Source organism: Lasioglossum baleicum, unplaced genomic scaffold, assembly GCF_051020765.1.
Source record: "Lasioglossum baleicum unplaced genomic scaffold, iyLasBale1 scaffold0142, whole genome shotgun sequence".
Lineage (NCBI taxonomy): Eukaryota > Metazoa > Arthropoda > Insecta > Hymenoptera > Halictidae > Lasioglossum > Lasioglossum baleicum.
In genome coordinates, this window is record NW_027469202.1 from 71751 (window position 1) to 85865 (window position 14115).

The following is a 14115-nucleotide window of genomic DNA, read 5'->3' on the forward strand; positions in this document are numbered from 1 at the left end:
CGGCGAGGGGGGAAGAACGTAACATTCAATTTGTACATATAGTTTCCATCTCTCTTGCGATCAATGCAGACAATTTTTATTTTGCACAAAGATCCGCAGTCTAGGAAAAATAATATAGATATAATAGAAATAAATAAAATTTAATATTTTTTTATATCGGGTTTATTATTTCGTTTTCATTCAGAATCGGTATTTGGAATTGTCGGTAAAAAGGAAGACTGCTACATATTTGTACAATATGTAGAAATTCATTTCACCGACATTACCAACATTACTGACATAACCTCACCGACGGTGCTGCCCTGTATAACGGCATCCGCCGCTCCACGCAGACTCCACGAGCTGCCTTCCATTTGGACGGAAGAAGCTGCCCTCTAGATGCTGTGACGGCGGTGGACGGCGGACTTTCCCTGATAGCACAACAGACTCCACGGGGAGTGACGAAAACGATTACAGGTAGACTCCACCTGGAACCAGTCCACGCGGAATGCAGCTTTCTGCAGTCCAGCTGGAACGCCACTCTATCCTGGATTCCGCTTCCCCGCAAGATGGCAGCACGGTCGCACTGATTAATGCGGCGAATGCCGTTATACAGGGCAGCGCCGTCGGTAAGGGCAGATCGCACTAATGTGGCAGATGTCGATAAAGTAAATTTCTATTGTACAAATATGTAGCAGTTTTCCTTTTTACCGACAATACTGATTTTTGAATGAATATTCAGTCACATGCAAGGAGAGAAAACGAAAAAAAAAATAATTTGTGCAAAATAAAAATTCTCTGCATCGATTGCAAGAGATGGAAGCTAAGATTAAAATGTCCCCATGCAAAAAAAGACAAAGTGTCGTATAAGGGAAAAGAAAATTTACTTTTTCTTATTTTATAATACGCCGCAGGGAGTTGGTAAAGACACATTGACAATGACACAAGGAATATATATATATAATAAATATTATAATTTTTTATTATTACTATGCTTTATTATTGGACGAACACCTAAATATCTCTTCAGGTTATTGTGATGCAAAAAATATTTGTTACGTTACGTGCACGGTGTGCCAGATATTTGGTCCATTGACACCATGCGCATTACGTAACAAATATTTTTTGCATCACAATAACCTGAAGAGATATTTAGGTGTTCGTATTTAAACGGAACACCCTGTATATTGTGATTATTACACGTTGTTGCCTCTGCTTCCCGAAACTTGTGGCCCGTAGCACGTTCTGGCATAGGTGGGATACCTAAAAAATACAAAGAAAATCAGTAATGTACAATATATGCATGTGTGTTGAATGGCATAATTAGATATACGTACCACGCGAAAAATTAGAGGTCTTCCTCTTCCCCGGTTGCCGCAGCTTCCTTCTACTCCTTCCCTGGATAGCACATTATATTTATCCTCTGTTCTGTAAATTAGATTTTCAATTACACAGTGAGTAAAGGTGAGTATTTAATCTTCTTCGCTTATTGCTCATCTCAACGAATTTTCTAATTTCTGGTGCTACAATTACAAAAGGTCTTCTGACGTTTTTCATCAACTAATATACCTAACTGATTCAAATATTGCAATGATATTTATAAAAAATCGATTAAGTTGAACTACAAACAAAAGAATGTACTACCAGAAATAAAAAAATTCGATGATGAGAAGCAAGTGAAGAAGATTAAATACTTGCCTTACTGAATTGGTTTAAGCCATCATTTTGCCGATTTAGAATATTGCTAAGCTAATTCTAATCTGAATGGGCCAAAGCTGAATTGTGTTGGATTTGTTTAAAGTGATAAATGATAATAATGATAATGAAAAGAGAGTGATAAAGTGATAAAGAAACAAACAATTTACTATTTTGGACTCTACATTGAAGTGAACATACTCGCCCCGTAGCACCTCATACGTGATGGCAAATGGCACTGTCGCGTGGTGTGCCGACAAGCGTTCTCACGCTTTTTCACGCGAAGATTTTGGGAGACATTTGAGCAAAATGAAACCGATTAACCAATATAAATATGTACAAATACCTTCCGTTCTTCCTTCCTTCCACGTAGTGCACGTAATCCAAGTAATCCACGTAATCACATAATCCAAGCAAGTCAATCTAATAAATAGTCAAATAGTCAAATGCCGCAACGCAGACCGCACTCGCGAGTGTAACGTGTAACCACAGAGCGAAGCTATGTAAATATATCTGTGATTGTGTCAAGAAAAACGCTGCATGTCACAATTTCAAAAAATTTCAGTTTATGCATTTATTGAACTTTATAGTGTAGGATTAGGTATTTACCAGAAAAAAACGTCACGAAAATCAATTCAAAAGGCTCGAAAAAATAATACAATTTAACCAATGTCCTTGTCAAAGCATTAGTGATCAAAACTTTAAACGACAATATCTCGAAAGTGAAAGTACAATGTGACATGCGGCGGCGTCCTCCTGACAACCACAGATATTACGACCGAGCTAAGCGAACGAGAACTTGAGAACTGTTGAGAGTTGAGAGAATAACTGAAAACTGCTGAAAACTGAACGGCAGTTTCCCCTTCCCTGACGTATCGTCGTATCCGTGAGCGGTGTCGACCGCGCTTGCCCGTGTTGGTGCATGTTCGATTGCACGCGCGCTACACAACAAACGTACCTCTACCATGTCCGTGTGACTACCTGCTCGACCGAACGCGTCGGCGACGCGTTCCTTCGATTTTCACCAATTTTCACGTTGCCGAAGTTTCGGAAGCAAGAGGCGAAAAGTCGGAATCTGGAGACGGCGCGCATTTGAATCTCGGGCACAGCACGCGGCGCGACGCACATTTTGCTATAACTTTTGATCTAAAAGAGATATCGAAGAGAAATTAGGCCTAATTTTTTTTGAAAAATCGGTTTTAACGATGTAAAAAGAAATATATTTTGTATTTTTTAAATAATGGTTTCGTTGATTCTTAAGGTATAGCCGGAAAAGATGGTCAGAAGTATCCAACCAAAGTTTTTAGTCACGTCATGTTCAACAGAAAATTATGAAAAAATTCATGAATATTCTACCGAATAGCATACACTACTGAGATTTTTTTCAAAATTTTTGGTTGCAAAATCGATTTTTAAACAAATCGGAAAACATAAAATTGCCGATTTTATGTATATACATACATCAAAGTCTTCAGTTGACCACATTTATATTGTTACGTTAGTTGTGTCTCATCCTGATTATTAATGTGTATTTTTTCAGATTTTTCGGATTACGGAAACATGTTTTAAAAAATTGAAAACCTCCAAAACTTCCAAGAAAATGCATGTTTTGTATTGAAGTGTTAGAGACTCCAGTTTTATAAGAATTCAGTACTTGGATATTATTGAAGCAACCGTTCTTAATTTTTTTATAATTTTTTAGAGGTTGGGTAGTCGTTAACAAAACAAGTACATATATACGGCTGGGAATCTTCTGGCCCCGAATCGAATCCCGCATCTATAATCGTTTTGTTCGGTAAATACTTATTGCTTCGAGTTTTAATGAAAAGTTTAACCAAAAACATTTTTTAATTGTCTACATTTATTTTCAACTTAAAGAATTGATGCAGTTCGCGCTGTCGACTTTCGCTGTCCACTTTTTGTAATTGAAAAAAAAGAAACACAATTTAAGTTATGATTGCGAAGTGCAGAATGGTTTCGAGGTATTCGAAAATACCGCTACAGGTGGTCCCCTGTGTATCTATATCTTCGAGTAACTAATTACAAATTTTGTATCTATTATTCGTGATCCGAAATTTGTATCTAGGAGAAAAATTAAGGGCAAATTCGGAATCAGCGCAAAAAACTCTATAAGAATCATCCAACAGTAATTGTTGAAGAAATTTGGTGTTGCGGAGACTGTAAATCAAATGGGAAACTTTCTTCCAGCAGATCTATTAATGGGTCTATTAACTTTTTTCCGTGTAACATTTTGTTTATTTTCTCGTTTCTTTGTTATAATAAATGGAAGCTTATGTTAATTTGTTGTTCTTCATTCTTTAATAAGCCCCTTTTAATTTCCCATCAGTTTCAACTCCATAAAGTAATAGTTTTCTGTAAAATCCGTATCAATGCCTCCGGATCGGAACCTTTCTGCCAGGGGTTGTATTAATTCGAGTAACTGTAACTTTTTTAATGTTGGACTATATGGATTTGGACTTTTCGTGAGAAGTTGGAGAAATTAGTTTACTGCACGATGTGAAAAGATATGTAGTGGACATGGCGCGTTGGAAAGAGGGACTTTCCGGACGCGGAAATTTCATCCTTCTCAAGTGCGCGCTGTGGACGGTTGCATTGAGGGTTCGGTCGTAAAAGTGACGATTACCAGAACCCTGACTCAACCGTTGCAATGTCCTTGGCAGCGACGACTTTGAATTGTTTTGGGGAAGGAAACTTTCTCCTTACTCTTGAGGAACGGAGAATTCCTCCCCTTATTTTAACGGTCTTTCTCACGTTGCTAATCCTCCCACCAAAAAGGATTTTTACCAGTGGAAAAAAAGCTTGTGGCACTCGTTGAGAACGCATCGCTCTAGAGTTGCCCGCGCTACGTGAATTTATATCTCTGTACTTTGTTAGTACTCGATAGTCATTAACGTTTATAATCTAGTTTTCTCGTTATTGTTATTATTATTACATCTTGTTTTGTTTTGTTATTGTTACGTGTTATTGTTTTAATAAATATCTATATCGTTGTCTGTTAACCACGCGAAACATCATAGACACTGAATTACCCGTCATCCTAAAGATATTTTTCCAGAAATTGCAGTTGGCCGGAATTGTAGAGAAAATAGGTACTAAATGTTGCATTTCACAACTTTTTTATGTGGGGCCTATATTGAAAATTTAAAAGATAGTTATAATAATTAACCATTTGCAGCTGTTTTAATTTCGGAGCTATTTTAACTCGAAAATGAAACATCTCGTTCTAGGTAGAATAATTTCGTTCTATACGATTCTTTTCATTTGATGGATATGAAATTGATTGTAATACCTCATACAATAATTAAAGGTTTAGTAATTGATTAGCTACCAACATGTTTAACAATGTAAACAATATTTTGCATAATGGGACAGCAATTTTTAGTGGTGATTTCGAGTCACCACTTGAGTGCTAAGGGTTAAAGATGGTAGAAATTGCAGGATATTACAACAATGACAAATATTATAAAGCAGATACGCTAACGTTACCGTTATCGCGTCAGAAGGAATAGCTGCAAGCTGCAAGTACAATTGTATAGAGTATAGAATTTCGGGGAAAACTGGGAAGAGAGGCAGGGTTGCCGGAGGATTAATTATGGCGTGGAAGAACCGACGCGACGGTGCCCGTAAGGATAATTACGGTCGCTTAGAGTGGCCGGACTATGGCAGGGTAAGACGTGGTTTCCCTCGGGTCTCAATTATCCATCAGGCCTTAATTTGTCCAGGCTGTTTGTCTCTCGATCAAGCCGGTTGGTCGAGGTCCTGGTACTGTACTTTGGAAATGAAATGGATGATTATGTGAAAATTTGCTTGTCAAACGAACATTCCGGGAAAAGGTTCAGGTAATTTCGTGCAGAAAATCCAGAGTTGTTTTGGTAACTACCCAGGACTTATTGGCCTGAGTTTTTCGCGCTGATTCCGAATCTGTTTTCAATTTTTTTCCTATTCGCACAGTTTTTCAGGAACAAGGCTTTGAAAAAAAAACATATTTTTCAACTTCAAACAAATATTGTGATGTTATTATAAAAGATATTGAATTGTTCTTTCTGGCAAAAGATTCTGTAGACTTTCCCGAATACAGTGATATCCAATATTAATACATTATGATTGATTAAACATGTTTAATCAATGATTAAATACGGAGAGATTTCGTCGTGTCGGCGCACAGTGGAAAATTTGGACCAGACTCGATTCAAAATCAAAGAACTTTCGATAGAAATGAGGTAGAGCGATGAAATTTTTTTTTAATGAAAGCTGAAACTTTGCAGAATATGGGAAAAATAGGGAAGTTATGGTACGAACGTTTTTTAACCGAGAAAATTCGTTAAACATGTAGAATTTAAAGAAATCGATTTTGCAATATCCTGAGGTCGTAGACAAATTTTGAGACCAGATTTGAAATCGGCGTGAAAAAATCTACGGGAAATGATATATAGCAAAAATTTAAAAAAAAATTTCCGCGCGTGGTATTGGAAAAACCACAATTTTCTCGAAATTGTGCAAGTTTAACGAATTTTCTCAACGTTAAAAAACGTTCTTACCATAATCTCCCTATTTTTCCCATATTCTGCAATGTTTCAGCTTTAATTTTTAAAAAATTTCATCGCTCTACCTTATTTCTATCAAAAGTTCTTCGATTTTGTCTCCGATTTGGACGAAAGGTCACACTGTGCGCCGTCTCCAGACTCTGACTTTTCGCCTCATGCTTTCGAAACTTCCGTAACGTGAAAACTCAGCCCGTCTGAGTGCCTGTTCAATTGCTTGCGCGCTACACACAAGCGTACCTCTACTCTGTCTGTGTGAACTACCTGCTCGACTGATCGACGCCGACGCGTTCCTTCGATTTTTACGTTGCCGAAGTTTCGGAAGCATGAGTCAGAAAGTCGGAATCTGGAGACGGCGCGCATTTGAATCCCGGCACAGCGAGCGACGCGGCGATAACAGAACATACGGACAATAGGACGTCCTTATATTCAATCTAATCCTCTTTGCTTATATTAGGGTATGTATTCGGATAATGGGGGTACGGATACGGGAGTCTCTACTGTATTCAAAGAACAAGTAGACATAATTGAAATCGTAATTCTAATTGCAATATTTTGTAGGACTCAATATAAATAGTACCGTATACTCATCTTTTTTTATCGATGAATATGATCACTAACTAAAATAAATTCCTAATAAGATAAAAAAATGTTAACAACCCATTAAAAAGTGTTAAAAACGCGACTGAACATGTTGGTGAAAGTCCCATTTGGGGGTGAACGGAACCTTGAAGCAGGCCCTAGGATTCGGCAAGATCGCACATGTGGCGACCAGACCTTTGGGTTTCCCAGCCATCTGGAAACTATCGAAACGGTGTAGCTTCGAATAATTTTCTGCCAGGGCGGCGAAGACTTCGGTCACCGTGGCCAAGTGGTGCAATAAACACGGCCAGGTAACCCGACGCGCGTCGGCCAGCCAGACATATTGGCATGAAACCACTAACAAGTTAATTGCAGACCTTGTTTATTTTTCGTAATTGTTTCATGTAAATGACGCTAGCTGCTTCGTGTGGCGTTCTTCCGATTAAAAAAAGACTAATCTCAAGATAGAATTTGGACTGTGGATAGTGGATTTATTCAAAGTCTTCGAATAACGGCACAATCAATTTTCTACCGAAACCGAAATAATACCGGTATTCTTTCGGTTTTTCCAATGCTTAGGTTGTTCCAAATGAAAAAGGAAAACCCTCCGCGCGAAGGAACAAGCGCGAGTCCGAATTCACAGGCGAGGCCGTCATAAAACATTCAGCTAAAGACCTTCCAGATGTACCTCCCAACAAAGTGATTTTTAGCCAGCCGAAAGAAGCACAGCCGATGTAGCCAGATGTATTTGGACCTTTTATACCGTTAATGTACTAAACTTTATACCGTAGCTACCTGCAACCGAACATACTCTTTGGTTTCAAATCCTTGCTTTAGTTTATTAAAAGGAAGTAGACTCGTTTTCAGGATTGCAAGGGTGCGGGATTCGCCTCTTATTCTCATCTCTCGATAATAATACAAACACGGGGTTTTTCACTAGTCAAAAACGCTAGATAAAAGAACGATCTAGAACACTATCTGCCTCAAAAGTTCTATTTTTTCGTTTACGAGGCGTAATTGGCATTATTCGGCAGCATGTAGCTATGAAAATAGCTTGTATGCTCCCGAATAATGCAAATTACGGTGACGACTAATGCAAATTTCGCCTCGTAAACGGAAAATAGGACCTTTGAGGGAGATGGGGCCCTAGATCGATCTTTTATCTAGCGTTTTTAACTAGTGAGAAACCCCGTGTTTGTATTATTATCGAGAGATGAGAAGAGGCGAATCCCGCATCCTTGCAATCCTGGAAAAAGGCTATACGGGAACTGCAATTACTCGAATTAATATTCGGACGTTCGAAAAAAGACGAGAACTTTTTTAATACTGTACTAAACGATTTGAACTTTTTTGGGGAGCTACAGCAATTAGTTTACTACAGGATGTGAAAAGAAATTTTTTCAAAAATTGCAATTGATCGGGATTGTATGAAAAAATACTAAGAGTTGCATTTTACAACTTTTTTATGTGAGCCCATATTGAAAAATTGAAAAATACGCTTTGTAGATCTGTGTCGACTAAACATATTTTGAAAATTTCGTCAAAATCGGTTGACGTTGCAATGAGCTACAAACGTTTAAAGATGGTAAAAATCGCAGATTTTCAGCCTACATCGAAGAATTCTTACATCTTTCAAGGCCTGTCGTTTTTTCCCGCATCAACCGATTTCGATGAAACTTTCACAGTGCACATTATTTACGCAGGCCTACAAAACGTACTTTTTAAATTTTCAATATAGGCCCGCGCGAAAAAGTTGTAAAATGTAACTTTTAGTATTTTCTCTGCAATTCCGACCAAATGCAATTTTTGAAAAAATTTCTTTTCACATCCTGCAGTAAACTAATTGTTCCAGCTCCCCCAAAAAATTCAAATCGTATAGTACAATATTTAAAAAGTTATCATCTTCTTTAGATCGTCCGAATATTAATTCGTGTAACTGTACGTATTAGGGGATAATTAATGTATTACTAGTTTATTGATTTATGTGTAGGTTTACTCTTAATGTAACTGTAAAGAAAATTACGGCAAGGGGGGAAGAACGTAACATTCAATTTGTACATATAGTTTCCATCTCTCTTGCGATCGATGCAGACAATTTTTATTTTGCACAAAGATCCGCAGTCTAGGAAAAATAATATAGATATAATAGAAATAAATAAAATTTAATATTTTTTTATATCGGGTTTATTATTTCGTTTTCATTCAGAATCGGTATTTGGAATTGTCGGTAAAAAGGAAGACTGCTACATATTTGTACAATGTGTAGAAATTCATTTCACCGACATTACCAACATTACTGACATAACCTCACCGACGGTGCTGCCCTGTATAACGGCATCCGCCGTTCCACACAGACTCCACGAGCTGCCTTCCATCTGGACGGAAGAAGCTGCCCTCTAGATGCTGTGACGGCGGACTTTGTACACCTGTAATCGTTTTCGGAAGCCCACTGGCATGCAACTCCACACTCTTTCTAGATGTACTCCAACCATTGCTCCGAGCAGCCAATAAGCGGCGTCTGGAACCATACTGCCCTCCAAATTCACTCCACGCTCTGGACTATTCCTGGCAGTTCCAAACTGTGCTATCAGGGTTGTTACATCTATGCGCATTTCTGGAAGCCCGCTGGCATGAACTCCACACTCTTTCTAGATGTACTCCAACCGTTGCTCCGAGCAGCCAATAAGCGGCGTCTGGAACCATACTGCCCTCCAAATTCACTCCACGCTCTGGACTGTCCCTGGCAGTTCCAAACTGTGCTATCAGGGCGGCGTCTGGAACGATACTGCCCTCCAAATTCACTCCACGCTCTGGACTATTCCTGGCAGTTCCAAACTGTGCTATCAAGGCAGGGATAGTGATGGGCACCATCGACTAAAAACTATCGACTAAATCGATAGTATTCAACTACTATTTTCAGTCGACTGATTTTTTAAACTATCGACTGAATTTAGTAGTGGTGGGGTTACTACCCTGATAGCACAATTGACTCCACGGGGAGTGACGAAAACGCGCATAAGTTGACTCCACTTGGACAACCTGGAACCGTCTGGATGCAGCCCACGTGAAATGCAGCTTCTGCAGTCTAGCTGGAACGCCACTCTATCCTGGATTCCGCTTCCCCGCAAGATGGCAGCACGGTCGCACTGATTAATGCGGCGAATGCCGTTATACAGGCACCGACGAGATACTGTTAAAGACTGCCAGCCTTACGGGAGTTGGCGGGACTCGAATTTTTCGGTGTTCTCTTACGCCCTCTAGGATATATTCTGACTGGAGTGAGAAACAGGAGGCCAACGACGGCATTTCGTCGGTGCAGAAGACACTGTATTGGTATCGTGTTAGCAACGCGCCCGCGCGCTACACTCACCAGCGTACCTTTACTATATCCGTGTGCGCTGCTTGTGCGAGCCACAATCTATTTTTAGCACTTGCCATGTTGCCATGTTGTATTGCTTTACAGCTTACGGAAACGAAACTGAAATTCGACTGTCGAGCCGTCGAGCGTATGAATCGCAATCTGGAGCTAGCCTTCGGGTCCCCGTGCAGCGAGGATTTTTTTTTTATTTTTATTTTTCATTACTTTTTTAATTACATTTTTTAACCTTCCAAAAAATTAAAAATGTTAAAACTATGTTCAAAATATGTATTCATTTTAAATAGAAACGTTTTGTTACTGTCATAATTGCATTAATAAAAATTGGTATATGATCGAGAACAGGTTGATGGTATTTATTTGGACTGATTGGAGAATACGAAAATGCAGGAAGTATTTTTTAGTTTATGAAACAATTTGTAGATTTATTAGTTGTCAAACAAATAATAAAATAAATTGTATAATATATATAAATTGATTTTATACTAGCATACACAAGTTTATTTGATCTTCTGTCTTCCTATAATAAAAAAACACAGTCATAACTATAATTATAATAGAATTTCATAAAATATTGAAGTTATTGCAAACTCATCTTTTTTCGCGATGATGCTCTAATTTTATTGCTTCTCTCGAATGTCCATTTCCTTCCGAGACAGTGCGTTTCTAAGTGTAAATAAAAAATGTTGATATAAAACCCAACCAGCACACATCGTCTCATAGATGTCTGTTTCATGTCGTCGTCCCGTCTGAACGTCTATGTCCCAAAGATACGTCTTTTAGTCGCCAAAAAGATATCTTTATGGAGACGTTGTTTTCACAGCAGAGGGTGAACGTCTTTCAGCTGTCTCATTTCAGTCGTAAATGCAACGTCTCCATAAAGGATATCTTTTTGGCGACTGAGAGACATTTTCCGGAGACGTTGTTTTTCCTACGCCGCCGGTAAAGAGTGGGGTGGAGTAGGGGGATACAGCTTCTAAGGAAGAACTTTTTTCTGTGCACTTTTTCGAAAAAAGAGCTCTGCATGCTAATCCGCAATAATACAGAGAGTATTTCAACGCAAAGAGCATTTGGAAAAAGTGTACAGAAAAAAAGTTCTTCCATAAAAATGTACACTTTTGTTGTTTACAAAGTTCCAAGAGCCAAATCCAAAAAAGGGCTCTGTACGGGACCCCGCAATAATGCAGAGAATATTTCAACACAAAGAGCATAAAAAAATATTGCTTCTTCGCGAAATGCGGCTTACCCGCGTGATCGAAAAAATCAAGCTGTTTCATATATTCTCTGTCAGTGTCTTTCCTGCGAGAAACATATCTGCTTCTCTGTCTTCGTAGTTCACCCCGAGTGGCGCTGTTGAAGTTACTATTTTTGGTCCGGCGCACATGGTCGACACCGGTCGACACCACCCTGATAGCACAATTGACTCCACGGGGAGTGACGAAAACGCGCATAAGTTGACTCCACTTGGACAACCTGGAACCGTCTGGATGCAGCCCACGTGAAATGCAGCTTCTGCAGTCTAGCTGGAACGCCACTCTATCCTGGATTCCGCTTCCCCGCAAGATGGCAGCACGGTCGCACTGATTAATGCGGCGAATGCCGTTATACAGGGCAGCGCCGTCGGTAAGGGCAGATCGCACTAATGTGGCAGATGTCGATAAAGTAGATTTCTATTGTACAAATATGTAGCAGTTTCCCTTTTTACCGACAATACTGATTTTTGAATGAACATTCAGTCACATGCAAGGAGAGAAAACGAAAAAAAAATCTGTGCAAAATAAAAATTCTCTGCATCGATTGCAAGAGATGGAAGCTAAGATTAAAATGTCAACATGCAAAAAAAGACAAAGTGTCGTACAAGGGACAAGAAAATTTACTTTTTCTTATTTTTTAATACACCGCAGGGAGTTGGTAAAGACACATGGACAATGACACAAGGAATATATATATAATAAATATTATAATTTTTTATTATTACTATGCTTTATTATTGGACGAACACCTAAATATCTCTTCAGGTTATTGTGATGCAAAAAATATTTGTTACGTAATGTGCACGGTGTGCCAGATATTTGGTCCATTGACACCATGCACATTACGTAACAAATATTTTTTGCATCACAATAACCTGAAGAGATATTTAGGTGTTCGTATTTAAACGGAACACCCTGTATATTGTGATTATTACACGTTGTTGCCTCTGCTTCCCAAAACTTGTGGCCCGTAGCACGTTCTGGCATAGGTGGGATACCTAAAAAATACAAAGAAAATCAGTAATGTACAATATATGCATGTGTGTTGAATGGCATAATTAGATATACGTACCACGTGAAAAATTAGAGGTCTTCCTCTTCCCCGGTTGCCGCAGCTTCCTTCTCCTCCTTCCCTGGATAGCACATTATATTTATCCTCCGTTCTGTAAATTAGATTTTTAATTACACAGTGAGTAAAGGTGAGTATTTAATCTTCTTCGCTTATTGCTCATCTCAACGAATTTTCTAATTTCTGGTGCTACAATTACAAAAGGTCTTCTGACGTTTTTCATCAACTAATATACCTAACTGATTCAAACATTGCAATGATATTTATAAAAAATCGATTAAAGTTGAACTACAAACAAAAGAATGTACTACCAGAAATAAAAAAATTCGATGATGAGAAGCAAGTGAAGAAGATTAAATATTAGGTTGTCCCAAAAGTTCCTTCCGCAATGCCTTTCTTTAATATTGCTAAATAAATATTAGGTTGTCCCAAAAGTTGTTTTTCGATGCATGCACATAATGCAAATTCATATTAAGAAGTACTAAAATATTAACATAAAGATTATCGTATTGTTTGTATTTATTTAGCTACATTAAAGGAACACAATGCGGAAGAAACTTTTGGGTCAACCTAATACTTGCCTTACTGAATTGGTTTAAGCCATCATTTTGCCGATTTAGAATATTGCTAAGCTAATTCTAATCTGAATGGGCCAAAGCTGAATTGTGTTGGATTTGTTTAAAGTGATAAATGATAATAATGATAATGAAAAGAGAGTGATAAAGTGATAAAGAAACAAACAATTTACTATTTTGGACTCTACATTGAAGTGAACATACTCGCCTCGTAGCACCTCATACGTGATGGCAAATGGCACTGTCGCGTGGTGTGCCGACAAGCGTTCTCACGCTTTTTCACGCGAAGATTCTGGGAGACATTTGAGCAAAATGAAACCGATCAACCAATATAAATATGTACAAATACCTTCCGTTCTTCCTTCCTTCCACGTAGTGCACGTAATCCAAGTAATCCACGTAATCACATAATCCAAGCAAGTCAATCTAATAAATAGTCAAATAGTCAAATGCCGCAACGCAGACCGCACCTGCGAATGTAACGTGTAACCACAGAGCGAAGCTATGTAAATATATCTGTGATTGTGTCAAGAAAAACGCTGCATGTCACAATTTCAAAAAATTTCAGTTTATGCATTTATTGAACTTTATAGTGTAGGATTAGGTATTTACCAGAAAAAACGTCACGAAAATCAATTCAAAAGACTCGAAAAAATAATACAATTTAACCAATGTCCTTGTCAAAGCATTAGTGATCAAAACTTTAAACGACAATATCTCGAAAGTGAAAGTACAATGTGACATGCGGCGGCGTCCTCCTGACAACCACAGATATTACGACCGAGCTAAGCGAACGAGAACTTGCGAACTGTTGAGAGTTGAGAGAATAACTGAAAACTGCTGAAAACTGAACGGCAGTTTCCCCTTCCCTGACGTATCGTCGTATCCGTGAGCGGTGTCGACCGCGCTTGACCGTGTTGGTGCATGTTCGATTGCACGCGCGCTACACACAAACGTACCTCTACCATGTCCGTGTGACTACCTGCTCGACCGAACGCGTCGGCGACGCGTTCCTTCGATTTTC

At 38.7% G+C, this 14115-nt stretch overlaps 2 long non-coding RNA genes across 4 annotated transcripts; both read right to left on the reverse strand.

Annotated features, from left to right (window-relative positions):
* Positions 1-971: 971 nt before the first annotated feature.
* Positions 972-2587, reverse strand: LOC143220028 (uncharacterized). 3 transcript variants are annotated; one of them, XR_013011540.1, is made up of 4 exons: positions 2284-2587; positions 2021-2173; positions 1317-1407; positions 972-1242 (listed from the first exon to the last, which is right to left on the reverse strand). It is a non-coding gene; the product is annotated as an uncharacterized LOC143220028 (long non-coding RNA). The 3 variants fall into 3 exon arrangements; XR_013011539.1 differs by having other exon boundaries at positions 974-1242; positions 2021-2187; XR_013011538.1 differs by lacking the exon at positions 2284-2587 and having other exon boundaries at positions 980-1242; positions 2021-2277.
* A 7291-nt stretch (positions 2588-9878) lies between these two features.
* Positions 9879-13416, reverse strand: LOC143220038 (uncharacterized). Its single transcript, XR_013011548.1, has 3 exons — positions 12520-13416; positions 11601-12445; positions 9879-9893 (listed from the first exon to the last, which is right to left on the reverse strand). It is a non-coding gene; the product is annotated as an uncharacterized LOC143220038 (long non-coding RNA).
* Between the last annotated feature and the right edge of the window lie 699 nt (positions 13417-14115).